This window comes from Pongo abelii, chromosome 10 (genome assembly GCF_028885655.2).
Source record: "Pongo abelii isolate AG06213 chromosome 10, NHGRI_mPonAbe1-v2.0_pri, whole genome shotgun sequence".
NCBI lineage: Eukaryota > Metazoa > Chordata > Mammalia > Primates > Hominidae > Pongo > Pongo abelii.
Window position 1 is genome coordinate 3,274,365 of NC_071995.2, and position 15,374 is coordinate 3,289,738.

General features: G+C 50.9%; 1 protein-coding gene across 5 annotated transcripts in view; it reads left to right on the forward strand.

Moving 5' to 3' along the window:
• The window catches only part of TSPAN9 (tetraspanin 9), a 206,323-nt gene that overhangs the window by 149,468 nt on the left and 41,481 nt on the right, over positions 1-15,374 (forward strand). The gene's annotated exons all lie outside the window — the stretch shown is intronic.

A 15,374-nucleotide genomic window follows, 5' to 3' on the forward strand; every position in this document is an offset into this window, starting at 1 on the left:
GCCAGAGCCTCTCTGTTAAAAAATAAATAAATAAGCTCTCCTCACATCCTGCCTTTGAGTCCCCATTTCACGCATGAGGATACTAAATCTCAGAGGTGTTGGGGGACCAGTCACACAAGCACTAGGGGGAAGATCCAGGACTCCCTTAGGCAGTTGTTTCTGAGGCTTTGCTCATACCCTCCCCACCCCATGGGGTGGATGAAAAAGGCCCCACTATTGGCAGGCAGGCCTAGAAGTGAGTGCTCCTAGCTCTAGTGCTGAGCCCTGTGCTGCCTGGATGCAGAGCAGCGCCCCGCTCTCCTTTCAGTCCCAGCATGAGTTGATGTTGGTACAGCAGGTTGCTGGGAGGAAACTTGGCACAGCTCCCTTCCAGGGTGTGTTGGTTTTCTGGGACTGCTGTAACAAATTACCATAAAGTTGATGGCCGAAAACAACAGAAGTCTATTATGTCACCATTCTGGAGGCCAGATGTCTGACATTGAAGTGTCGCAGGGCCATGCTGCCTTCGAAGGCTCTAGGGAAGAATCCTTCCTTGCCTCTCCTAGCTTCTGGAGGCTGCCAACATTCTTTGGCTTGTGGCTGCATCACTCCAATCCCTCATCTCCTCCTCCTCTGTATACCTCCCTTTGCCTCTCTCTCATAAGGACATTCCTGTTGGCATTTAGCCCTCCCAGGTAATCCAGGATGATCTCCTTATTTCAAGATCCTTCATATAATCACATCTGCAAAGACCCTCTTCCAAATAAGGTCACATTCACAGGTTCCAGGGATTAGGACATGAAGTTATCTTTGGAGCCACCATTCAACCCATGGCATAGAGCATCCCCAGCTACTGTGGGCACAGGGGACAGGAGTTGGTCCCATTTCGGGCCCAGAGAGTTGTGGGGGCAACAAATCTGTACCAGCCTCCTAGCAAGGGGCAGCAAATAGAATCAAGAAGATGAATCCCTGCCTTGGGTCTCAGCCTCAGTGGTCTCGTGGCCTGGCCTTCGAGGTGCCTTTGACTGTGAACCTGCACTGGGTGTGTGGCGCTCGCTCTGCCTTCTTTCCTTCCGTCCGTCCTCATTTCACTCTTGTGTGGCTTCCTAATTATCTTGCTCCCAGCAAATCCCATGTATTCTCTCTCCCTTGTCCTTCCAGGGTCAGATGCTTTCCCCTTGCCTCTGGCCTGACCACCTTCTGCAGCATCCCTGTCTGGGGCTTGCTGGCAAGTAGCTTTCACCAAGACCTATCTGTGTATTTGAGGGCTGTGGCCAAACTGAAGGCCCTAGATTCAGGGCTGGCTGGGGTAGGGCTGTATGCCATCTTCCTGCTGGGTTTTGCTGAACTCTGAGTGAAAGGAAGCAGGCCTGCAGCGGTTCATCACACCTGCCAGGCACAGCTGGGGCTGAATGCAAATGAAGCCCCTTCTAGCCATCTCTCTGCCCAGCAGCCTTCTCTCTGGCAGGCAGGCATGGTTGCACCAGCTCCTATTTCATAGACATCTCAGGGACCCTGCTGCTGTATGGGAAGCCAGAGTCCGACCTGGCTCCCCTGGGCTGGATACATTTGCCTCTTAAGCCCTGGGTTGGAGAGAATCCAGGGCTTGGTCCCCATCAAGAGACAAGAGCACAATGGAGCAGTGTGTAGATACTTTTCTTTTTCTTCGTTTATTCCCCCTTCCTTCCCTCTCCTCCCATCATCTGTCTGGGACTTCTCTCCATGGAACAGAAAACCTACTAGCTGGTTGGGCCCTGCATCACTCTATGGAGGCGTCCCCATCACTGGTCTCTCTCCAGGATTGCCCAGAGCCTATGGGGACTCTGGGTGGAGATGCTTGGAAGGCTGGGTGCAGGTTATAGGCATCACACATTGTCCAGGAGGATGAATGTTTTTGAAGGTCAGCAGGACCCAAGTTTAGTTTTCAGGACTTCCTGGTGTTCAGCTGGAAGTGTGGATGAAAAGACAGGTCTTCCTGAGGCATAGTCTCACAGCCAGGCTTCCCTCTCCCTTGTGAGCCTGACTCCCCTGCCTGCATCTCACTGTCTCTTTCTTCCCCTCCTGCCTTCACCCCACCACCAACAAGGTAGTGTTTTCTACTGTACGGTAGCGCCCATAGGGACTTTTCTTTCATGTCCTGGAACTGAATGTCCCTAGAAAACAGTAAGTCATTTGCTTCTGCAAGTGTAGGTGCCCACGGAGTGCCCTTTAACACTTTGAGTGTGGTCTTCTAAAGTGGGGGTGGCAAGGTTTCCTCAGCCCCTGGAGACCCTGCCTCATACCCGGGAGTTTTCCCCACACTGCTCTGGGAACTGAGGGATAAGAGTCCATGCCGGCCTGTCCCACCAGCTGCCCTCAGTTATCTCCTTCCATCTGCAGCACACCCCCGTTCTCATCCACATGCAGTCCCTGCTCCGATCCTCAGTTCCCCCGAGGAGATATCAAGTTGTTGGAAGGCTCACCTGTCCTCGGCCCCCCTGGAGACCCCTGCAGGACTCCCTGGGGCCTCCTTGATCCCCATCTGGAGGCCCCCATTCAGTAGGATCTCAGTGCGTACCTTCCTGCCTGGAGGTGCGGAGATAGGGTTGGGAGCTGGGGGCGGGGGTGTATGCTATAAAGGGCCCAGCATGACCTACATAAACCTTCTGCCTGGGAAGTGAAGGATGCCTTTAATTGGGAACGGTGCTTAGTCGAGAGAGTGCTTGCCTGGGTGTGTAAGCATTGTGGTTTTTTAAAAATAATTTTAATTTCTCGCCAGAGAATGCCATACATTCTTTCTTTCTACCCTGTGGAGTCTCTTATCGCCGCAGAAGGCAACAGAACAGCAGGTGCAGAAATGAGAGAGGCAGGGGAGAATGAAGGGAAGCGGGGCAGTCCCAAGTTCCCTAACTCTGTGACCTTGGGCCAGGCACTGCCCCTTTTTGGGCCTCAGAATTCCTATCAGTTCACTTGAGCCCTAGGATACCTCTAGGCAGAAAATTCTGGTCCTGCCGCCGCCACTGAAGACATCAAACATGCTCTGAGATGGGGAGTCAGCGAAGACAGCACTCCAGGCTGGACCTGGCCTTAGCCCGGACAGTCCTGGCATCAGCCCCATGTCACTACGGAGAGATGCCGTCGGCAAAGACTGAGAGGGAGCTAGTCAGATCCAGGCGTCCCAGCCTGACCATCCCATGCCCCATGCCAGCCCACCCTAAAGAGGTCAACCTCAAGGGGCAGAGGACTGAGTCAGCAGGGGCCGGGTGGGTGGAAATTCACATGGAATTGGCCAGCCCCCATGCCAGGGCAACAGATGTTCACTTTGGAGCCTGGATGGGGTTCGCTCCAGGTTGTGGGCGGGCGGCGCCTTCAGATGATCTCCCGGCTTGGGTTACTTGTTGGCTCTGGGCAGGGCCTTTCACTTTGGGGGCTGTCTGGCCTCCAGGATTCCTCCCACCTCTGCCTTTTCACCCGCTGTCGCGTGCATGCCCAGCCAGCAGAGCTGGCCACCTTGCCCCTGACGCTCTGAGCTCCCTGTGCCTGGGCCTGGCTCTCAGTGGGGCTGTCTCAGGCCAGGGCAGCGTCCCCCCTCTCCCTGGAAGTACCTTCCCTATCCTGATTACAGCAGTATGGTTATTTGTGCCCTTGGAGGGATTAAGAGTCTGTAGGGCCTTCACCACGGGCCTCTTCCAGAGGTCCCTTCTGTCTGGTTAGGAACTGCAGTCCTGGATTTTTCTTTTTGGTATGATTCTTGTGGGCCTGAGGATGGCAAACTTTGGAATTTAAGTGGGCATAGAATTTCCAGCTACCAAGGTGCCCTTATGACCAAGTACCTGTTCCTGCTACCTATATGGTAAATCCTGAGAAATGTGTGTAGTTTTCTCTTAAAAATATCTCCTCTCCTGATCTCTGGCTTCTGTTGTTTTTTTTTTTTTCCCCACAGTGAGATATGTTTATTTTTAAGAATGCTTCCAATAACCAGAGGATATGAAACCAGTTTAATTTTTTACCCCACTAAGAGATAAGAAAGAGGAGTCAGAGGGAGTGATATGGATACAGCAAGAAGCATTTGGGTGGGATCATCAGGGTGACTGAGGACCAAAAGCGCATCCCCTGCCCTGATGCTTTCCCTCTCCTGCCTTCTGCTCCCTGCAATTGGTCCATGGAATCTTGAACTAAAAGAAAACTTGGAGGACATTAAATCGGGTGGTTTTGAGGCCAGCTTTGCATCGGAATCACCTGGGAAGGCTGCAGAACTATAGACTTGCAGTTCCCACCTCTAGCGACTGAGTTTGTTGGTCAGGAGTGGAGACTGGGATGTTTGTTTAACGAGGTCCCCCCAGTGATGCTGGCGCATCCAGCCCTCCCCGTCCTTGGAGTGGGATTTGCTGCGTAGGTCTAGTGCAGCCCTGGCTCTCCCCTTCCTCAGTCACAGGAAGCCCAGCTCCAGCTACTCTCAGTGGGCACCTGCAGGTGTACGTTCCCTGCCTCCAGAGGCTGCTCACTCCATTTGGGGAAGTTTTAGCCATAGAAAGTTTTCTTGCTGGGCCTGGATCTGTTTTTCAGAGCCACACAGAAAGATTTTCCTTTCCCTGCTTGGGGTCTGGCCTTCTCACAGGAGGACAGCTGTCCCACCTGTCTGGTCTTGTCACCTCTGTCTGTACACTCTCTATTCCTTCTCAGGCTTTTCAGGTGCCTTTGCTGATCACAGGTGTGGGGAGGAAAGCCACCCAGGAATGGGGACGGAGAACTTGAGACTTTGCTGGCTAGGTCAAGCTGATTTTTTCTCTCCAGGACCATCTGTCTTCTCATTCCTTTCTGTCTCTTTTGGTAGCTTCAGCTTGAAGCTACCAAAGCTTGAATTCTCAAGCTTCCAGGATTATGTAAATTAGTAAGATTACAAGCACGGAAAATTATTAAGTAGTATTTGATAAATACAAAAGAATACATGTAAGTTACAAAGTTGTAAGAAACACTGTGGAATCCACCACCTAGCTGAATGTGGATTGTCACAACACATCACCTCTAGCCCTGCTCTGTCCCTGTCCCATCCCCTGGCAGAGGGCACCCTTCTCCTGAGGGCATTTTTATCAGCCTTTTGCCTTTTTATGAAATGTTGCCCCTCAGATGTTTCCCTAAACGACGCATTCTATAGTTACATGTGCTTCTGAGCTGTGTAAAATGGTATTGTGCTACATGTAGCTTTCTGTAGCTTGCATTGCTTCTACTAAATATTGTGTTTCTAAGATTCATCCATGTAATGTTTGTACTTATAGTTCATTCATTTTCCCTGCTTTTAAATATTTCATTGTGTGTTCATTGTTATCAGTTTTTTGCTGTCACGAGCAAAGCTGCTGTGAGCATCTCTGACCGTGTACATTTCTTTCATGCACATGAATAATAGTTCCTCTATGGCATACACTGGTGAAATTGCTGGATCTACGGCATACACTGGTGAAATTGCTGCATCACGGGGCAAGGCGTTTTCCTCTTTTGAGAAATGCATCAGATCTCAAAGAAAAGAGCCGTCCTGTTGGCAGGGGTTGTGGGCTACAGAGGTGTGTCTGTCCTAGCCTGAGTAGCAGCCAGGTCTCTGCAGGGGATATTTCCCAAGCTGAGTAGCAAGAGCCAGGTTCCTTCCAGCACTCCCATCTCGGAGCCCCCACAGGCTGCGGAGAATAGCAGAGTTACTTTACACAGAGCGGGGATGAATGGAGCTTGTGTAAACGTGGGTGTGTAGGGCTGAGACGTCCTCGAAGATCTAATTTACTGCCCTGCTTTCCCATCCTGGAACCTCTGCCAAGTGCCTATAAAAAAGATGAAATATTTAGCCAAGATCGAGGAAGGAAGAATCAAGGCAGACTTTCACATTGGCCCTGGCGTTGAGAGGGTGGTTGGGCAGTTTTCTTCTACACCTTAAATTTAAATCCTGGCCATCCTTTGATTGTCTAGTTGAAATTCCATGGTCTGAATGAAATCTTTTTGTCCCCACATGCAGGCATCTTACCTTCCTCTGAATTTCTCAAGTGCACTTAACAGCTATGTTGTAGCTGAGACTATGGCCTTGAGGGCAGGGCCTTTGTTTCTTACGCTTTTGTGAGGCTCCTCCCTCTGCTCTGCGCAGTCTGCAGCACTGACGTAGTAGTAGGTACTCATTCAATGCAAGCATTAATTGACCTGCCTGCGAACTGGGTGACAGGCTACTTTACCATCTTTCCCATTCCTTACCTCCAAAAGTAACTTCCCAAGAGCTGTATTTCTGGGAGGCTGAGACACCTGTTTTGAAAAAGGCTTTTCAATGCATTGTGCAGTGAGGGGCACATTCTAGGCCAGGCCTGCAGTCAGAGCAGAAGCGTGGAGTGGTCTGTGCTGCTCTCAGCACTCATTCCAGGATCAGCTGCTGATGGCAGGGCTTGGAAAAGGGCCGAATCCTAGCATCTCTACAGGAAAGAAGAAAAATATCATCTCAGGATCCCAGGTTTTCTCAGGCAGCAGGAGAAGGCAGTAGTAAACAACCCAGAGGGTCCTCAGCTGTCGCCGTTTAGGAAAAAAATATAGGTAAGTGAGGCAGGGTGTGGTGGCTGACGCCTGTAATCCCAGCACTTTGGGAGGCCGAGGTGGGCGGATCACGAGGTCAGGAGATCGAGACCATCCTGGCTAACATGAGAAACCCCATCTCTACTAAAAAAATACAAAAAAAAGTTAGCCAGTTGTGGTGGCGGGCGCCTGTAGTCCCAGCTACTCGGGAGGCTGAGGCAGGAGAATGACATGAACCCCGGAGACGGAGCTTGCAGTGAGCAGAGCTTGTGCCACTGCACTCCAGCCTGTGCGACAGAGCGAGACTCCGTCTCAAAAAAAAAAAATATATATATATAAAATATATATATTAAAAAATATATAAAATATATATATTAAAAATATATATAATATATATATTAAAATATATATTATATATTAAAATATATATAATATATTAAAATATATATAATATATATATTAAAATATATATATAATATATATTAAAATATATATATAAATATATATATATATATATATAATATATATATGTAAGTGAATGAAGGAATGAGTGGAGTGAAGCGGCAATGAGTGAACGAGAGCACAGACCAACAGCGTGCTGTAGTGGCAGGAAGCCTGGCCGGGAGCCTGGAGCCATGGGGTTCGCACGCTAGCATTTTCCTTACTTTTTAAGTGACATTGGAAAAACTGCCCAGTGTCTTCTCAGCTTCCTTATCTATACAATTGGGCAAAAGTACATATGCCCCACGGTGGTTGAGAAGATCAGAGGACATCATGTTTGTGAAAGTTCCCACTTCCCTTGAGTCCTTGTCTAATGTCACCAGGGGCTACATGGATCAACAAGACTGCGTGTGACGAATGCGTGTGTGATTCCCTCACTGAGTAGGTTTGAATTTGGAAGGTGTCGACTGCATGCTGTCTCCCGCCCTCTGATGACGGCTGGTTATTTCAGATGGGGAAGGCGGTGCCTCTGTGAACTGGGCTTGTCCTGCAGCCAGAGTTTTGTGCTTTCCCTGTGAGCTGCACTGTGTGAGGGCTGATGGCTGGCTTCAGCCAGTGGCACCTTCCCAGTTTTCCTGTGTGGGGGGACAGCAGATGCCAATATAATTAGCTCTGGGGGCTTTGGCCTAGCTTGCCTGCAACAGCACTTAATTTGGGGGAGTCCAGCCAATCTTCTCAAATGAGGACTTGCTGAAGCCATGCCTCATGTTCCAGGATTCCCCTGGACCTGCTGCCGCTGGGGCGGCATAGGGGATCCTGATTCAGGGTTCCACAGCTCTGTCCCTGTGACTTGAGGCTGCAAACTTCCCCAGGGCTAGGGGCAGTCTCTGCTGTTGTCTCTGTTCCTTTAGCATCCTCTGCAAGCCTGTGGTGTTTGGAGAAGAACAGTGCACCTGAAGTCAGAAGGCCTTGGTTTGAACCCCCTGCTCTGCCTCCTGAGCAGCAGCTCTGTGACTCTGAGCCAGTTGCTTAATGTTTCTGAGCTTCATCTTCCTCATTGGTGGAGAGAAGACAATAATATCTACCTTGAGGGATTGGTGCAATAATTTAATGTTAATTACCATTTATCTAGTACTTTCTGAGAGTGACAAACATTTGGTAAACACTTTACAGGCATGATTTCCACAGCAAACCTGAGAGGAAGGTGTTATGCCCTTTTACAGATGAGGCAGCTGGAGCTCAGAGAGGTTAGGTAACTTGCCCTGGGCTGCACAGCTGGTAGGTTGCAGAGCCCGTTTACTTCAGCTGCCTGCCTCTGAGGCCCGTGCCCTTCGCTGCCACCAGGATGCTTCCTCCAGTAGATAAGACGATATGTAAAGAACGGCCGGCATGCTGTTGGCCGGATCTGAGTCTCCCCAGCCTGTGGAATTTGCTGAGAGACTGGGGCTTTCTGGGGACTGGAAAAAATGGAGGCGGGGGTAGAGAAGAGACGAGTAAGCCTGGGTCTGTGCTTTCCAGCCTTTGTAGGGGAATCATCCGAGAGGCCAGGCTGTGGGGTATTTTTGGTAGCAGGCTCATGACTCTTCTCCAGGTTCAGCAGGAGGGAGAGGGTGGGTAGTGACGTACAGGGACATAGCTCATTCTGCAAGTTCATGAAAAGCTCTGCAGGCTCAGATCCTGTCATCATTGGGCACCCTCTGGGTTCCTAGTACTGTAGGGCACATTTGAGCAATGTCATACAGATGCAGACCTGCCCTTATCTGGTTGTCAGATAGAAGCGAGCACACATGTGAAATGATTGTGAGCAGCAGCCAAGGCAGTGAGCAGTGCGGTGTGAGGATTTGTGGGAGGGGCCGTTGCTTTGAATGACTCATCAGGGAGGGCCTCCTGGAGTAGGTGGGGCGGCAGCTGAAGCATGGGTAGAACGTGTCCATGAGAGAGGAGGGGCTGTGAGATACATCAAAAGAGAAGGCTCATCCCAAATTTGGGCCACGGGGTCATTGTTTTATCCTGATCAACGTCATCCCCTTTGTCACATTTTTAAGTCTCCTGTGTCAGTCGCTGTATAGGAAGCCTATCACACAGATATTCCTGGGCTTGCCTCCTGATGACTTACGATCCAAGACAGGCTGGTGCCCACCTACGTGAGATGTGACCAGCAAAGCATTCTGTGGGGCCGTTCTGGTCCCTGTATTTCCCATCCATTCTCCTTTTACCAGCGCTACCTGTTGGTCACAGAACAGAGTGTCCCTCTGGCTGGGAGAGACCTCAAGTTGGCTTTGCCAAATTCCTTCCCTCCTCCCTCACCAAGGATACTCCAGTGGACAGCCAGAGCCTCTGCAGCCCTGTCCCACCCGAGGCAGGCTGCTGTGGAAGGGGCAGTGCTCTTAGCCCACTCTTCTTTCTCTGAGCTTGGCCTGCCCTCCTGGTTGGGCTGGAATTGAAAACCTGATTGATCTCTCCGGAACAAATGGCAGTTTTATGATGTAGGGTTTCAGCTTTCTGCAAGTCTTCCCCTCCCCAGGCACGGAGAGGGCAGGGTCAGCTTGCCCCCTTCCCTTCCGAAGCCAGAGGTGGGCATTGGCTCCCTCCAGCTGTCCCTGAGTCCACACAGCCAGCTGCTGCCTGCTGCGAAAGGCCATTGTCGCCACCATCTGCAGCTCATTTCCCTGGTATGAATTTTGCAAACAACCTTTTTAATCATGTTTATGAACTCAGCGTACATTTGCTGCAGGTTGAGTTTCCTGTGATGATGAAAAGCTTGGTTATAAAGCCAGCAGGTTGGGTTTCAAAATCCAGCCTCACTGTGGATCCATCTCTACCTTCCTCCCCTCTTCCTTCCCTCCTCTTCCCTCCCTCCTCTTCCCTCCCCAGTCATCCTCAAGAGAAGGACTAGAATATTCCCTCATTTTCCCATGCTGTTTACAAAGGACTTTTCTGTCTCGTGAGAAGATGCATTATCCTCATTCTACAGGTAACAGTACCAAGGGTCAGAGACACCATGTGATGTGTCCAAGGCTCATGGTTAACAGCCACTGAGCTGAGCCTTGAACCCTGGTTCCGCATCTGTGTCCTCTGCTGTTCCCACTCTGCTAAGCAACTTTGACCTGGCTGGCATGACAGGCGCCCTCCCTGTGTATCTCTCAAAGTCTTCTCCTGCCCCACCCTGGAGACATGTGGCCTGAGCACAGTCCGCAGCTGCCAGGGGCCAGCTTTGTGCTGAATTGTGGTTTGTGGCTTTTATTTATTCCCACGATGCCCTTTGTGAATGTCATTGAGTTTATTAGGTCTGGCTCCTTCTCCTTTGCTAGCTAGGAATACCAAACCCTACGTGGTGCTGTTACCCAGAAAACATGGCCGACCCTTCCATGTCTCACGGAGATGGCCCTGGCTGAGAGTTGGGGCTTGTGGGTTTAGATTCCAAAGCCAGCTATCCTTTATTCCCTGTTCGAGGAGAAAGTCTCATGCCTTCATTTCTCCACTCAAAAAATGGGGCAAAGATTCTCTCTTTAAACCCCAGTCCCTACTGGGGCAGCAGGAAGGTGCACTGAGAAAGTCAGCAGAGGCCGTCTGACAGCAGCAGCAGATGCACCGTTTAGTGCTTGGCGTCTGTTGAACTGGGGCCACCAAAGGCCTCTCACCCGTGGGCGTGCAGCATATGTAGGTGGGTGGTGGGGCTGCCCTTTGTGTGTGTAACACCTTCATTCCCAAGCTGTTTCCTTGCTTCATGTTCTCTCTGGTTTCCCTGAGAACATGCAGGCCCTCCTAAAGGAGGGTCAGGTGGCCGCCCTCTCAGCCCAGAGAGGGGTAGGTGAGTTCCCACTGGCACCCAGCATGGCGTTAGACCTGAGGGTGCCCCGATTCATGCCCTGATCATGCCTTCTGTCTTCCAGGCCTGACTCCATCATCCTGGGAGGGAAGAGAGCGAGCGCACATTCCTCCCTTGTGAGAAAGAGGGAGAGAGGCAAGGCGTAGAGGGGTGCCTGGTGGGTAGTGAGTGGTGGGGCTCTGTTGTCACATCCTTGCTGGGAACGCTGGGCAGGAGCCTGCTTGGCTGGGACTTGGCCCCTCTCTGAGCCAGGCCTGCCCGTGAATGCTGCTTCCCTGACTCAAGCCTGTCATCTGAAAAGCACACGCTGGCACACCCACACAGAGGGCAGCACCTTCTTTCCCCTCTTGGTCTTAACTTTTACCCTCATTAACATGATCATGATGGTGACTGTATTCCCATTTCTGCAAGCCCTCTGTGGGTGAGCAGTGTCTGCCAGGCAGCCGCCACCTTCCCTGCTCCACTGCCCGAGTTGGATCCCAGCAAATGGAGTCAGAGAGAGAGGAGCTCGTTTTTTGCCTTTTAGAAGTAGAAAGTCTCTTTGCCGGGTCTGCTGAGCTTTCATTTGGTCTGAACTGGGTAGAGGTTACTTGCATAGGTCAGCGCAGACAGTGGCATTGCTGGGGCAGAAACCCAGGAGTCCTGGTTCCTGGTCTGCCCTCCTGGACTTATCCTTCTGGGAGGGTCATCGGAGCTTCCGACAGGGTCCTGATGGGGAGGGGTGGAAAAGGGGTTCCTTGATGGGGAATAAGGAAGGAGCTGAGTGCAGGGGAGGAGAACAGCTGGGGATGTGGAAATTTTGAAAGGGAATAAAGCCAAAAAAACACTGACTATATAGGCGGGAATGAGGGAGGGCATTTCCACAACCAGAGGTCCAGAGGAGAGGCTTGACAAAGAAGGGCCAGGTATAATGAATGACCTTATTTAGTCCTTCTGTCCCTATTACTCCCTTTTTTTTTCTTTTAGCTTTTTATTATGGAAAATTTTAAACATTCACAAAAATAGAGCACATAATGTAGAGAACCCTTGCGTAACCCTCACCCGGCCTCCACAACCTACCATTCCTTTATTTCATCTACTTTCACCCCCTTTTTTCCTCCTGGAGTATTTTAAAGCAGATCCCAGACATCCTGTCATTTTACCCACAGCTACTTTTCCAACTCCTTGAGGGGTGCGTTTGGAGTCCAAAGGTCCCACTGCAGGCTACGGGGAGAGAGTGAGTTGTGTGGACGAGGTGGGAGAGTGTGGGGCCAGGTGGGGGAGCAGCCTGGGAGCATCGTGGATGGTCCTGGAGGCGTACTCAGCCAAGGGGGCCAGCAGTCACTCTCGCTGATTGAGTGTTTGCTATGAGCAGGACATTGCTCTGGGCACTTCACACACTTCACGTACTCATTCCTCAGCACAGTTGAGAATGGTGGGCTCAGAAAGGTCCGGTAACATGCTCGAGCTCACACAGCTGGGCAGTGAAGAGGCCAGGATTTGAATCCAGGTCTCAGGACTCCGAAGCCCTGGTCTTGTCTGTTGCTACACTACCTCTGGGGGTGTTAAGACACAGCTGGCACTTGAGGGAGTAGGTGCTTAAACCCAAGGGCTGTCTGGCTTCAAATCTATGATCCTTAAACTATGGCAGCCTGTCTCCACTGCACTGTGGTGTTAAATATGAGCATAATATTAACTCCTGTGATTTAATGTAGATTTTATATATTACAACAATAGCACTGAGATGGCATGGACGTTGGAGAGTTGTGGCTTGCTTGGCTGTTGCTGTAATTAGGTCTGTATAAAAAGAAATAGTAGCGATCAGTAAACATGACAGAATGGGGAATATCACTAGTAATCAAAGAAATGCAAATTATGCCAACAATAGTATGCTATTTTCTTGCCTTTCACATGTGCATGGATTTTTAAACTGATAATTGCTAATATGATAGAGCTTTCTACTACAGCACTGGTGGGGTGTAACGTGTTAAAACCTTTGAGGAAAATCACTTTGCAGTGGGTTCCAAGAGCCTTGAAAACAGGCTTATCCTCTGACCCATAACTGCACCTCTAAGACTCCATTCTAAGAAAATAATCAGAAATGCTGTCAAAAATGTTATGTGTTAGGGTGCTCATTAAGGAAGAATTTATAATAAAGGACAATTAAAAGCAATTTAGGTGTCCTACATTAGGGAGAATGGCTAAGTAAAGTATGATATGTGTGTGGATAAATGAGTTTGGGGAACAATTAAATGATATGGGGAAAGTGTTCACACTGTGTTGTGGCATTTACATACTATGTATTATAGATATATAATTATATATTATAAACATACATACTGTAAAGTTTGCTCTTTTTGGTGTACAGTTGAGTTTTGAAAAACACAGTCATATATGTGTCAATATAATTTTAGGTGAGGAAAAATGGTATATGGTATGTTCCTAATTTTTAAAAACATATGTGTCTACAAATACAACTTCATATGACCAGAAGGACATCAGTAAAGAGTGATCAAACTAAGTGGCCCTGGAGAAACAGCCTGCATAATTTTAAACAAGCACTTTCCTTCTGGGCCCATTTCTTCCCCGACATTCCGTGAGTGCCCTTATCCCAGTCATGGTCAGCGTGGTGGGTGTGGGCTCTGAGCCGTGACAGGCACTGACCTTGGGTGGAGGCCCCGGCCTTGCCAGTGTGCCCAGCGGGGCTGGGGAGGCGGCTGGGCACGGCGAGCCTGGGCTCCGGTGTGTGTCACTCGGCTCAGTATGGAATGGAATGCTGCTCGCCGGGGCCGTGTCCTGGCCGAAGATCAGTGGAGGGCAAAGTCCTCTCCCCTGTCCCCTCCTCACCATCTCTGCCATGCAGCTGCTTCGGAGTTGGGGCTCCAGCACGCAGGGGGCCACTGGCCCTAGAGAAAGAGAAGTCTGCCAGTTCCCCCAAAGACCTAGAATTCCTCCTTTTCCTCTGAGTGGGGTCAGCGAATCAGGGGAGAGAACATTCTTGCTCCCCGCCCACTCCGCAACCTCTGATGTTCCTGAGGCCAGCATCAGGGGTCTCCCGGTTAGGGCTTCCTTGGACCCCTGGGGGTGACGTTATTCTTAACTTTGTTCCCAGCAGGGAGAAGCCTGTGTGTGTAGTTGGTCCAAGCATCTAGAAGCTGCTCTTTCAAAGTCATGAGCTGGGTTGGAATGGGGTTGAGCTGCTTCAGGGCAAGGGGGACCTTGCCAGCAGCCTGGGAGTGGCTCTGCCACCTGCCCTGCTCTAGGCTGGTGTGGGTGTGGCCCAGGCCCTGGACATGCCTTCTGCCTGATGCTTGGAGCCCTGGGATGCCACCCAGCCAGCCCCACCTCCCACCTCTAGCCAACAGCAAGCACAGTTCCCATTCTGTAGATGAAGAGCAACAGCCTAGACATGTGACACGGCCAGTCCAAGCTCCCACAGTGAGTTCTGAACAGAGCCCAGAGTAGAAACTGGGTCCCCTGGTGGCCAGGTGTTTCTTTCCCCTTTGCCTGCCAGCTCCCCGAGGATGGGGACTGTCCCTGCCATCCTCTGCGGACCCCAGCTGACAGCTCAGGGCTGCGTGTGGAGGATGTAATGGACAAGCAAGGGGCTCCAGCGGTCACCGGGCTTGACTCAGGCCTCAGCTGGAGGGGCAGCTGCCACAGTGGGGAGCCCCAGCTCTGCCCTGAACCTATTGCCCCCTCTCAGGGCCTAGCCACCTGCTGATCTCCGAAAGACTCGTGTCTATTCTGGTTTCTTTCCTCCCAGGATTTCGAGTCATGCTGACTGCCAGGCATCGTGTTTCCCTCTGGTGGCTGCACCGTACCTCACACATGTTCCCTGCTGTGCAGAAATGATGTGTGGGCCTGTCATAGAGGGACTCTGTGGCAGGGCATCTAGATGGGAGCTCTGTGGGAGAACTGGGTCTCCAGGTCTCCTAACCAGTCTCTGAATCAGCCTGAGAAAGTTGGGGTGTGGATGGTACATTTGGAGGGATGAAGGAGCAGGGAAGATGTCATCAATGGACCTTAAAATCCAATGTAGAAAACATAACCCAATAGAGTCATCCCTGCAAGCATCATAGGATGCTTTGGTTTCCTTTGAGCTTTTCTACCGCCTTCCCTGTACCCGAGTTACTGTCCATGGTTGAGTTCCCCATCTCGTTGTCTGCTGGACTCACTCATCATCTTTCCACCATCACCATCACAGCCACTGTATGTAGAGTGTTTCTCATGGGCCGGGCACGGAGCTGGTTGCTTTACCACCTCATTGAATTCCTGCTGCAGCCCCAGGAGGCAGGGGCTCCTGTTGTACCTTATGTTTTGCACATAAGGCGGCTCAGAGAAGCTAAGTAATTTGCTCTGGTTTCACAGCAGTTTGTGGTGCACCAGCTCTGTCTGACTCAAGCCCCTCACTCTTCCCATAGGGCTGCACCGACCCCCTCATCCCCACGGGGCTGAGCCCTGAGCCCAGGAGATAGGGCTGTTGGCTAAGCAGCTTAGGGCACAGCCAGATCACGGCACAGGAAGCTTCAGTCATGGGGACCGATGAGGTGGAGAAGCAGCCAGGCATCGGCCCCTCTGCTGTCACCCTCCCTGGCTTCCTCTTCAGGGAGGGTGACAGCGTAGGGGT